The 12,943-nt window shown below is 48.9% G+C and overlaps 1 protein-coding gene across 4 annotated transcripts in view; it reads left to right on the forward strand.

Annotated features, from left to right (window-relative positions):
• Mgll (monoglyceride lipase) overlaps positions 1 to 12,943 on the forward strand; it is a 103,949-nt gene that overhangs the window by 18,190 nt on the left and 72,816 nt on the right. The window lies entirely within an intron of this gene.

Below are 12,943 nucleotides of genomic sequence, written 5' to 3' on the forward strand. Positions count from 1 at the left end.
GCATTGGTGCAGTGATGGTGGTGGTGGTGGGGGGACCCTGGCTTGCTCATGTACCCATGGAAATACACACAGGTGACTGCTGCAGAAGAAGAGAGCTGTCCCCCAGGGAGGTGGCACTTGGCAAGCAACTGAGAGAGTGCCCTGAGACAGGGGTCAGTGAGCAGAGGGAGAGAGGGCCAGCTGGCCACTGTGGTAGCCACTGTGGTAGCCAGGTGAGCTTTGAGCAGAAGTGACATTTGAGCTCTGGATAGGAACCTGCTGGCCAGAGCTGAGCCAGGCCCTGGGATGTTGCAGGTCTTGAAGTCCATTGGCAATGATGCTTTCTGGCTCCTTGTCCGGCTAAGGTCACTTTGGAGGCTTGACTCCCTTCCAGCCACTTAGCTCCAGCATTGTATCACATGGTTCCACGTGGACATTGCTCTGACCTCTGCACTCACCTGCCTGTTTGCGATTCTTGTGGTAGCTGTTTCGAACTCTGTGCTTTTCTTCTTCGCTTATTTATATATTTTTTCTCTCTCCCCTTTTGCTCTTTAAATCTATTTTTCAAAGAAATAATAGGGCTAGAGAGATGTCTTAGTGTTAGGGGCACTTGCAGGACAGAGTTCCAATCCCAAGCACCCATAAGGGACCGTATACAACTATCTGTGACTTCATCGTCAGGGGATCTCATGTCCTCTACCCCCACATATGTATGTAGTTTAAATTACTAAAAATAAATCTTGAAAATAAACTACATTCTAATGCAGGATGTGAGAAGGAAGGTTGCCGTAAATAAGTGACCACGGGAACAAAGGAAGCCATGGAGCTGGCTTTCAGCTCTGTACAGGGACTTGCGTGAGACCCCCCCCTAAGCCTCACATCCTGGGGGTTCACACCCGCCTAATGCCCTCTCTCCAAGAGGCTAAGCATGAGGTGAATCTGGCCCTAAACAACATGCCCCTGCTGTACTACAATATCATTGAATGTCACACCAAAATACAGCCCGCTGCAGGCATCATGTAGGCCGAGAGATGGTGTTCTGTGAGCATGGATTCGTCATATGGGTTAGACAAAGTGGCGCCCCCCAAAGAATTAAGCCCCTGGTCCAGATTCTGTTTTGCTTCATACAGCTCTCTCCGTTCAAAAGCTGCCTTCCGTGTGAGTGTGTTGTTCTCTTCCTGTGTAGTATGTAACAGGGCTGGCTTGCTGCCAGGCTGGCTGGTGTCTGAGGAGAATGAGGTAGAGCCAACCCAGGGCACCCCTTGTTCCAAGCCTGGAGATGGGCAGCTACCTTTAGAAGAGGAGAGAGGGCAGCCCCTCTCCTGCCACCGTGCAGCAGAAAGAAGGCTGGCTTGGGAAGGAGCTGTAAGGGCCTGGGAGCTGGTGGGTCCCACCAACACCTGGCCTCTGGCTATCCTTTCCCGAGATCCTAGGACAGCTGTGAAGCTCTTCATTAATGCACCACGTGGTTTCCCACAGCCCATTAGTGATTTCCCAGAAGGCCAGTTCCCAATATTGATCTGGATGCGGCTCCGAGGAGCCCTTTGGCATCGGATCCTTTCTGGAGCCAGCCAGGGCCCTGGTGAGCCCTCTGAAGAGATTCCACATGCTAATGAGGGGTCTGGTCGCCCAGCTCCATCCGTACAGAGCCACTCTCTGTGGAAACAGGCCACTCCCAGAAGTTGCATCCCCCAAACATACCGAGTGGGTTTGAGACAGGAGACACGTGCACGTGCCTGGTGTTGGAAGAGTAATCATTTCTAAAGAAGTTCCTAACCTGGTTTATGGAAGGCAATTACCAATCTCCCTTCAGTGGGACTGACGTGTTTTCGGCACCTCTCAGAGACTACAGGAGGAAAGAAATGTGGAGAGGATAATTAAGCTTAATGAGGGAACCCGGATGTCATTTCCTCTCCATATGATAGCACCCTGGGCCCCAGCACTCTCTGCTGTTCACTGCCCTTTGCATTCTACTGGCAGTAACTAGTTAGACCCTGGAGGGAGAGACATGTCTCTGATCAAACTCTCAGACCTGGTAACTTCATGTGGTGCCTAGCCGAGGGAACATGTTTGTTGGTTTCATCCTGCAGATGTCATGGGTACTTACACACAAGAGAAATGGCTATGGCAGGACCGAGTGAGGTCATCTTATGGACACCATCGTGTCCGTGGTCTGTCTCAGACCATCTTATATAAAATGACACACGGCTGTATCTCTTCAATTCTTTTTTGCCGTTTCTATTTTTCTAAGTTTTAAGACATTAAGAAAATGAAAATGATAATATTTGTGGGATGTCTTGTGACACATGTATATGTTGTATAGTGTTCAAAGCAAGGTGGGGACATTTGTAATCTCCTTGTGAGGAACTGCATTTATATCCTCTCTGCTAGCGCTTCTGGCCCATCACTGTTTGAAAGGTCACATCCAGCCACTGTCACAGGACAGCAGAACTCACTTCTGTGTCTTGGCACCATCTGTGTCTCTGCTACTCTAGGAAGCAGTTCTGGTTCTGGGGGACAGGACACGATGTCCTTGTACCCCAGGACATTCAGCTTGCTAACACCCTTCTCACTCTGTCCAGCATTCCACACAGTAAGATCCTTATCGCACTCAAACGCGGCCTCAGAGCCTAAGCCGGTTCCCGATCAAAGTTCTCAGTGGCTCTTTCCTCCCCTCTTTCAGTCATAAGCACAGAAGCCAGGGCCTCATCACGCTAGGCAAAGTCTCTACCCCGGAGCCACACCCCCAGCCCTCAGGCTGGTGACACGCATGGGTCCTCCTGGTCATTGTGTCAGGTCACAGTTGTGGCCAAAGCAGCCCTCTGGTCACTGCCCGAGGCTTCTCTTCCTCTAGGAAAATAAATATATTTATATATAATTGGAAAATGCTTTTGCTGGGTGGTGGTGGCACACACCCTTAATCCCAGCACTCAGTAGGCAGAAGCAGGCAGATCTCTAAGAAACCAGCCTGGTCTACAGATTGAGTTTCAGGACTACACAGGGCTACACAGAGAAACTCTGTCTTTAAAAAATGTAATAAAGGAAGAAAGAAAAGAGGAGAAGAGAGGAGAGGGGAGGGGAAGAGAGGGGAGGGGAGGGGAGAGGAGAGGAGAGGAGAGGAGAGGAGAGGAGAGGAGAGGAGAAGAGAAGAGAAGAGAAGAGAAGAGAAGAGAAGAGAAGAGAAGAGAAGAGAAGAGAAGAGAAGAGAAGAGAAGGAGAAGAGAGAAGAAAAGGAAAGGAAAGGAAAAATGTGTTCGCTGTATTATATATTGTACTTAATATACATCATATATGTATGGGGTTTTTTTTCCTATCCGAGAAGAGAAGAGAAGAGAAGAGAAGAGAAGAGAAGAGAAGAGAAGAGAAGAGAAGAGAAGAAGAGAGAGAAGAAAAGGAAAGGAAAGGAAAGGAAAAATGTGTTCACTGTATTATATATTGTACTTAAGATACATCATATATGTATGGGGTTTTTTTTCCTATCTGAGAAGAGAAGAGAAGAGAAGAGAAGAGAAGAGAAGAGAAGAGAAGAGAAGAAGAGAGAGAAGAAAAGGAAAGGAAAGGAAAAATGTGTTCGCTGTATTATATATTGTACTTAAGATACATCATATATGTATGGGGGTTTTTTCCTATCTTTTAAAGAGGCAATAGTTGCTTCAGGAAACCTTGCCTGCACTTGAACTTGGCCCTTTTTAGTTAACTACAGTAGTCTGAGGCTAGGGCTACTCCCACAGTCCTGCGTGCTGCAAACCTTATTAAACAGGAGGCTGGTCTTGGCTCATGACTGCAGTCCCGGGGTCAAGGGCTGCATTTGCTGCGGGTTTTGTGTCAGAGCCCGGGAGCACCACATCTAAGCTTGAGTCATCCCACCCCAGGGACCAGGGCTAACCTAATCCTCTCCCTCCTTCCTCTAACTGCACCAGCATCGAGCTGTGTCCACCCTCTCAGTCAGCACCTCGCTGTGGCAATGAAGGTCCCACAGGGCTATGTGACGAAACTTTTTCTGAGGAGGCACACACTTACTCACCCCAGGCGGGGATCTCATGACAAGCCAAAGCACAGATACCACTGAAGTTCAGTTTGGTGAACCAATGAGTTTTGCTGGGATTACTTACAGGAGTATGGGTGAGAGGTGACTTACAGGAGCAGAAATGACTCAAAGGCAGCTTCCTCACCAAAGCCCACCCCAGTGTAGTGACAGCTCACAGATCTGGGAACCTGGAGCACATTGCCCAGCATGCAAGCAGCTTGGAAAGTATCTTTTTCTGGGTGCCTCAGTTGGTCTAAGCCTCTTCCAGGCAGCTGGTCTGGTCTCAAGAATCATTGCTGCTTTCCTCTTCTGAGAACTCCCTTCAGTCTGAGGGGAACTCCTAGCTTTTATTGCTTTCTTGGACAGGGAGGAGCCTAGTGAAATCTGGTCAGTTTCAGGGACTTCCTGAAGCTGTCTTGAGTTGTTTGCCTTCTTCCGTAGGCGTTTGCTGCAGGATGTAGTGTTTTAATCTCAGAGGAAGCTGTTACACAATACACATAAGATTCCAGAAGACAAACCATGTTCCAAGTTCAGTACCAGTGCCTCCCCATCCCCACCTGCCCTCCTCTTCCCTCGACTATCCTCACCTCTCCTCTTCATCATCAGAGGCCAGTGAGGGTCTGATGAGCTCCAGTTTCTCAGGGCTTTCTTAGCCGCAGTGCTCAGGCCCCTCAGGGTAAAACCAAGCCCTCACTGATTCCCAGACCCATCTGCAGGTAGCATCCACCCCCAGAAGTGATGGTGGTTTGCACTGGAACAGATAAAGGGATGATGAGGCCAGCTGTGCTGCAAGCCATGTCACTCACCACGTGTGACCAGCATGAAGCCGTTTCCTCTGGCTCAGGAAGAACAACAAATGGGGGCCAGGGCTTCCCATCGACAGGGACACTGAGGCTGCCTGCTTCACTGCACTTCCTGTCTCGGAGTTCCCAGTGCAGTGTTTCCTGTCACCCTCCTGTCCTGTGTAAGGTAACAGAGAGGGTCAATCACTTGTGATTGTCATAGAGTTAGGGAGCAAGTGACCCAGGATTTAAACCCCAGTTCACACCAGAGGGAAATGACTAGTGTGCTTTGCATTAGTGTGCTGGCAAGTTAGTACTGTAGTAAGACCTCACAACATGGTGGCTTCAGCGAGTGAGTGGTTGATGGCTCTCTCAGTCTGGAGGTGAACTGTTGAAGTTCTGTCTCACACACTTGCGCAGGACCTAGTTTCCTTCCGTTGTGTTGCCTCACAATTCCTTATGGTGTGACCTAATGACTTCTTAACCTCTTAACCATGGTAAAGAAGAACAAACAAGCCCCAGGCAACACGGAAGCAAGGAATGTGAAAACCTTGAAACCTTGCTGTCCTTTCCACACACATTCCCTTGGCAGCGAGCAATCCTAAGGTCACACGTGGCGGCAGAGGAGGCTAGAGACGTCTCTCTGAAAAGCACACTATATAAAGTGGGAGAAAGGAGGATTGAGGCTTGGGGCAGCCTACCTAAAGGGCCCTCTCCTCTTTGGTGACTTAATACAGGTCTGCCACCAGGAAGGTGCTGTGTGAATTCACCATTCTTGTGTCTGTATGTGGGCACGTGTTCACGTAATAAATACCAAAAGACTTTCCTATGTAGTACCTCTGGCGTGAGCGGGGTCAGTGATATGGTAGGGAGGCCAATATTGAGTCTGGACAGAGCTGGCTTATGGATTTTGATCATTGCTTATTTGTAATGCCTCACTGTAAGAAGAGCTTGAGGCATAGATCTGTGGTCACATACCGCTGGAAAAAAAAAATGCTACCTACACATTTACATCCCTCAGATAAACTCTCAGCCCAAGGGGTGGGAGGGCGGGTGCAGAGAGCCCTGGGCATGGGTAGGAATCAGGCAAATCTCTCAGGTCCTGTAGCGGAGCAGTCAAAGCGCCAAGTCAAGACCAGGCAGATCCAGATTCTGGTTCCAACCCCTAGGCCTAATGGCGGGTCCTCTCCTCCTTGATCTGTGGTGCCCTATCTATAAAGTTGGTGCGGAAGTGGTTTGTGTGAGAGGGGCTACTCTGGTTGTATCTACCCCAGAGGTCTGCATGATGAAGACTCGGTGCTCAGGGTGGTAGTGTAGGAAGAGTTAAGCCACTGAGGGTGTGCTCTAGTTCTCACGGGACCCCTTGAGTTTTCTCAGGAGAAAGAGGTAAAAGGGGCGAGGCCCAACCACACCCATTTCTTTGTTTTCTGGCTTGAGATCCAATCTCCAGGTTCCTCTCCCAACATCACTCTCCTCCAACGTGGGATACGAAACTTGCACCATGCCGTTTGATCTTTAGACTCCAAATCTGTGAACTAGACAACGCTTTTCCTTCCTGGGTTGCCTGAGTCAGGTACTCCACAATGTGTACAGTGAGGGGATTTGACTGGTCCTAGGCTATGGGAGTATCTACTGGGGTGATGAGTTGGTCCTAATATGAGGAAGCTCCCTGGCTTTGGTTTCTCTCCCCTCTGGCTTTTTCGGAGCTTGTGGTCCCTGACAATTCCACTGCCCATTCTATGACATCCCAAGAATTTGCTGAGTCCTGAGTCTGTAGACTTGGGAGCAACAGGCAGGAGGCTCCACCTGCCCCTGGAGTGCTTAGCCCACCAGGAGAATTTCTGGTCCTCCATATCTTGCCTCCTGCCTGCTCTATCCTGAGTTTCTCTCTGACACCCTTCAGCAAGGACACACTGACCACGAGCTGTGCTTGTTATGAGCTCCTTGTCCCACCAGCCCCCTCCACTCCCCTCGAAGGGTCTCAGTGGCTGAGGAATCTAGGTTGGCAAGTGGCAGGACCTTCTGAGATGGGAGGTTTCTATGTGGTGAGGGTTGGAAGGACAGGCTTGGTGTGAGAGGGCTGAGGCAGAGCCATAGCAGAGTGCTGGCCATGCCTGGCTGGCTGCTGAGTGGGGGAGCTGGAGTTGTGGGTTTGAGTTGGAGAGGCAGGGAAGGGTTAGAGTTAGGAGGCTGCTCTGAGCTCAGGTGAAAAGGGATGGGTTGAAGGAACAAATCCAAGAGCCGAGAGGACCTGGGGAAGAGCTTCGTGTTGAGGAAGTCCTGAGACTCAAGTCTAGGCTGTGCAAGGACAGACTGAACAAGGCACCGTCCAGGCTGAGCACTTGGGAGTTCAGGACTTGGGGTTCAAAGCACAGCAGAGAGCTAAAAGCCCAAGACAGGATCCAAGGAGGCATACTGTCCATTCCAGGGCAGCCCAAGAATTCACTGTGGGTGTCAAGTTCATGAGAACCTGGGAAAGTGTCCAAGCCTGACACGCTACCTAAATGTATACCTTCTTCTACTTGAGCTGTTCTCTGCTGGGAGAGACTTTTTTCTCTCTCTCAAAACCTGATTGGATCAGTCAGGGAACACACTGAGCGGCTGCTCTCGACCAGTTATTGCCCTGTACAGCAGAAATGAGGATTGAAGAGGAAGAGGACTATGGAGATGTACAGCCAGGGTAACCAGAGACAAGGTACTAGAAAGCCCAGGAGCATGGGAAGCCAGAGGCAAGGGTCTGTCGGGGAGAGATGGAAGGGAATGTTGTCACCCTGAGCCTTGGGTGTTGCTCTATTGAGCACAGGAGGGAAAGGATACATGAAGCCAAGGCCCTGGGTACACGGAAACATACAACGCTAGACAGAGTGGCTCAGAAGTCTCCCGAGTGCACAGCCTCACTGAGAACTAGAGAATTAGGAGTTCAAGTGGCACCGTCCTCATGGGGGGCTACTATCAGACCAGGAGGTCTAGTGTCACTGGGTGTTGATGCCGAGGGTGACCGAATACTCATCCCAGCAGGCTGCGGCAATGCACACTTGGTACTCTTTAGAAAGCAGTTTGTCAGGACCTGGTAACAGGGGCCATACTGCTATGCCTCACCTTAACTGAAAAGCAACCTGGAGGGTACTGGCATTTTCTTTGGGACGAACGATGAACTTTGGTGAGGCCATGTGGGTGTTCCAGGAGGCAGAGGTAGGGCAAGTTTTTTTAAGATAAGAATGAGGATGACTTTAGATGTTTTAAAGCAATAATCCTTGATTCTTTTATGTTAAGCATGTCCCAACCTTATCGCCAGAAGGCACAAAGAAGGTCTACAGCCATTGGGCCTGTACCTCACTCAACTGGACATGGTCTGTGCGTCCATCCCGAGAGGGAAGAGTGGAGAGGGAAATCATAGGATATTTCTGAAGAGTGAATGCTGCCCCACATTTAAGATGTGCTAACAGTATACGTGAGATTACAAAGCACAATGAAAGGGCGCCGGCTTCAGCAGCCCTTGTGACAAGTCTCCTCTGTGTGACAGTGTAAATGTGGATAGTCCTAACACATCGATTACCTACCTACATACTTAAGGGAGACTTTGAAGAAAATCGAGAGAATGATTAAGCTTCACAGAAGTCAGACTCCAGCTGCTCCGGCTGGAGACAAAGAGGCACCTGTGTGCACGGGCCTGTGTCACCCCTCAGTTGACCTGGAGGGAGGGGGGTGTCTGCTGCACCTTGATCACTGAAGCAGGATAGCTGGACTGTTTGTACTTTTTGAAATTTACAGCTGTTTCACGTTGAGAAATCACCCAGGCCTTCCAGTCTGTATAACATTGACCCGTGTGTAGTTAGAGACAAAGGCTGAGGGGAGACTGGGTCTCCTAGGCTAGATAAGGAATCTTGAGCTGGGCCTGGTGGTACAGACCTGTAAGCCTAGCTTCTCCTGAGGCTGAGGTAGAAGGATCATGAGGTCAAGATCTAGTGGGGCTGCAGAGAGAGTTCAAGGCCATCCTGGCTGACTTAGTCTCAAAATGTGAACTGAGAACTGAAGTGGTAGAGCGTTTGCCGGGCACATATGGGACCCTGGGTTCATCGTCTCTGCAGTCAAAGGGAAAAAAAGAATTTTTATATCCTGATGTCGTTTTTTCCTATTCTGAAATGCTTTAGAGTATTTGTAAAGTTTTAAACATGTTAATAAGGAACCCCAGCTCGGAGAAAAGCACTGTGCTAAGTCTCTAGCTTCAAAAAAAAAAAAAAAAAAAAAAAAGCATTTAATGTGTATGAGTGTTTGCCTGCCTGCAGGTATATATGGGTACCACAAGTGTGCAGTGCCTGCAGAGGCTAGAAGATAGCATCAGATCCTCTCAAGCTGGAGTTAAAGATGATTGTTAGCTACCATGTGGGTGCTGGGAACCAAACCAGTCTTCTCCAAGAGCAGCAAGTGCTCCTAACCACTGAACTGTCTGTCCAACCCCTAAAACTCCATCTTTTTGCCTTGGGTTTTTGCCCCTATGTTAATTCCAAAGATGGGAGGGGAAAAAAAAAAAGGCCATGAACCCAAATCATCGTGGCCAAATTAATTAAAGCAAGCAGTAAGTTAAGCAAGCTTTTTTTATTTGTAAGCACTGGCTGCCTCCCCCTAAAGCAGGATGTAAGAGGTCAGCCTTGGACACGAGGAAGACAAGGCTTTTATAGCTCAGGGGTACGGGGCTCCCTAATGGGGATCTGACAGGCAAATAGGTGGGGTTACAGGAGCAGAGCATAGCAAGTTGGTCATTATAAGGTCCTCATAGCAAAAACAGGTGGTTATAATAACCTTTTGAAACAAAGGATGCAAGATGGTTATAACAACATTCTCAAACAGAGACACTGTTGCCATTTCCTAGAACAGGAATTAGAGAACCATTTGTAGTTAGGGTTACAAGCCTTGCATAGCCCAATCCTCGAGAAACACATCTAAGAGCAAACAGGAATGAGCCTCGTTTGCCTTTACTATAAGATGAGTTTAAGCCTAGGATGGATGCAGGCTGGTCCATCACCCACTCCCAGCCTTTCAGCACAGGAAGCAGGCTGTGTGCAGAATAATCCAGATTGACCCTGGGACAGCTAAACGAGGACTTGGGAATTGGAAGGGACTGGTTCAAGTGGACAATCTAAAATGGGACCTGGGAGACACAGTGCTCTTGTTTATCATAAGGGTTTCCTTTGCTTGCAGAAAGCCAGGCTGGAGGCTGTGCCTGGGTCTTCTCTAGGACAGCCACAAGGAGAAACCTAAGAGGAGGGCTCAGCAGGGATCAGGATGATTGTCCCCAAGATCCCAGTGGGGAGCCACCCTGAAATCAATGGGGTGCTCCCCAAGGAAGCAGGGTCCAGACTGCTGTGGGTGGGGAGATGAGGTTGACAGATTCCACAGCCAATGGTGGTGGGAATGAGTGTTACCCAGCATGCCTTCAGTGCCCCTGAGACTGTGTGGCCTGGTGCTCTCTGCTGCCCCTGCTTGCAGGCATACCAATTGACTGCAGGCCTCCTGGGGCTGGCTCTGGAGAGCTGGGGATTGGGGGTGGGGTGGGGTGAGGTGGGGTGGGGGTATCAGCCTTGCAGAGTCCGCAGGCTCATCAGGCTAGATTAGGCAGACAAGCTGTGGTGGAGGAGTGAGTTAAGTGTTCAATGAGAGATGCTGGCAGCATGCTAGGTCACGTGGTGGTAAAAATGCACGGAGCTGCTGGGTACTTGAGGATGCTGGATTTGCCTGTGCGCGCTCAGATGGAAGTGTGTCCTTGCAGTGGCTTGTAATTTTCTAGCTGAATGACTTCAGAGTGGGCCTGCTTTGGAAGGTAATTACCCTTGTGCTGGGAGCTCTACCGAAGTCCATGCTCAGAGGAATGGACAATGTCAGACATTGTGATGGTCACCACAGGGCTCATTACCTGCAGCCTGCAGTTGGTTTGAATGTAGTAGGGTGGCATTCTTATGTCCTGAAGGCTGGGGAATTGGAAGGGACTAGTCTAAAACTGTCCTGCTGCCAGTCATGCAGCAGGGATGAGTCTGGTTCACTGGACACTACAAAACCCCGACTTCAGCAGTCCAAACCCATTAGTTCCATGCAGGCTTTTAGCGAAGGTCCTAGCAAAACACAAAAGATCCAGCTGCGGACTCATTGTGTGCTAGAGGCTGCATGCGTGTTCTGAGCAATGATAACTCAGTCCTAGGGGGAACTTGTGAATTGGAGCTACTTAAAAGTGACATTTTCAAAGGTGGGGACCAGTGCAGGGATACAACACGTGGCTGTCTAGAGCTCGGGGCTCTAGAAAAAAGGCTCCTAGGCCGTCTGGGTTTGGTAGGAAAGGGAGCTATGGTTGCCTAGTGATGTCTGCTCTGAGTTTAAGAGTCTATGGGTGATTAGTGATGTCTGCTCTGAATCCAAGAGGCTGTGGTTAGTGTGGTCTGCTCCCTTGGCTCAAGTGTCACATCCCAGTAGTCTATCTTTAGGCCTCCCAGGCTCCTGATGCTTGCTAGGGGCTTTCTCCAGTGTTTCTCCTTTGTGCCTCTCCAGGCGGCCACTCGGGGAATAAGTAACGCCATGCTGTTTCCACAGGAAAATGTTCATGGGAAGATGTGAAGGAATTGAAAGCAGAAGCCCAAAATGAGACATACAACATAATTACAATTAATTACATGGTGATTTCTACTTATAACTATGTAATTGAATCGTAAAAGATTATAAACAAATTTAAATTTTTATATACGGCAAGGAAGAAACTGGAAGGAGGCAGATCTTGGTGCTCACAGTGGGTAGATCTTCTTTTCTTTATGCTTGCTTCTGTTTTTCTGTAATGACCCACATTCCTTTTTCAAGCATACATAAATTAAGTGTGAGTGGGTGTGTGCATTTTTAAAAATGTTACATATTTGGGGATTTGGTGGCATGCTTTTTTTTTTTTTTTTACTTCATAAATTCACAGGAAACATTAATTACTCCTCCTGACATAAATTTGAAATAGCTGCTAAGGGCTGCTCCAAACTCCTGGCTTATCTGGGGCTGAGAGATCCAGGGAGCAGCCTTTGCCATCAGCCACTCGAGTTGTAAGGCCTTAGTCTGAGAGAGTGAGCAAAAGGCGAGAGTTCACAGCAGATCCAAGGCACCTGCTTGCTGTGGCTGAGTAAATGTTCCCCAAAGAAAGACGGGTGTCCTCAGCCTTTCTCAGCCCCCTGCTATGGGAACTGCTGGGGATGGCAGTGAGAGCTCTTGGGAGTGGAGGGCATGCCTTTGGGGGGGGATGGACCCCAGCTCTTCCTTTTCCTCTTTTGTTCCATGGCCCCCACAAGGCAGATGCCCTTGCTCCATCTTGCCTTCTGCCCACAATGCGTTATCACTAGCAGAAAGTAGTGGGGTCCACAGCCTACAGACCCTCCAAAATCGTGAGCCAGAATTTTACAAGTTGATTGCCTCGGGCATTAGTTGCAGTTGCGGGAGGCTTACTCAACACAGGGCTGAAGACTTGCGGAATGTTTGCTTATGAAATAATCTCATTTAGAAACTTCCTAGTAACTTTCAACCCAGTGCAAAAGACTTGACTTCTGTGGAATAGAAACAAGCTGTTACGGAGCAGCGAGGGAGAGTACCTGGCATCTGCAAGGTTCACGGTTCCTTGATCGCTTTCCTATAGCCATAGCAGAACTCCAAAGCCTAGATATTTTATAATAGAAGGAGGGATTTTGTTTGTTTGTTTGGTTGGTTTTAGCTTTGTTTTTTTGCAGTAGAGTTGCAGGGACCCAGGAGTGTAGTACTAACATCTCCTTGGCACTGTGGCCTCAGAGGAACTATACCTCCTCCGGAATTTTAGGGAGATGAACTTCGTTGAAAGCATATTCAAGTACATGGAACTGGCCACTTTCCTAATGGGGAAATGACCCATGCCTGTGGAGGCCTTACCCCAGTAGCTGGTGTATACCTAAGCATTGAACATGTTGTTCATTTTTAAAAATAGAACTATATTTGTTATAATACACACACACACACACACACACACACACACACACACCTGGATTTCTAGTGTCTTAGTAATTGTGGTTTATTAAGACCCAAGCCACCTACATTTTCTAATCACTCCCTTGGTGCCACCATGTCTAGTCTGGTTGCCCTGTGCCTCCCCAGAGTGTAGATGGAGGCT

The sequence above is a fragment of the Mus musculus genome, chromosome 6 (genome assembly GCF_000001635.26).
Source record: "Mus musculus strain C57BL/6J chromosome 6, GRCm38.p6 C57BL/6J".
In the NCBI taxonomy this organism is placed as follows: Eukaryota; Metazoa; Chordata; class Mammalia; order Rodentia; family Muridae; genus Mus; species Mus musculus.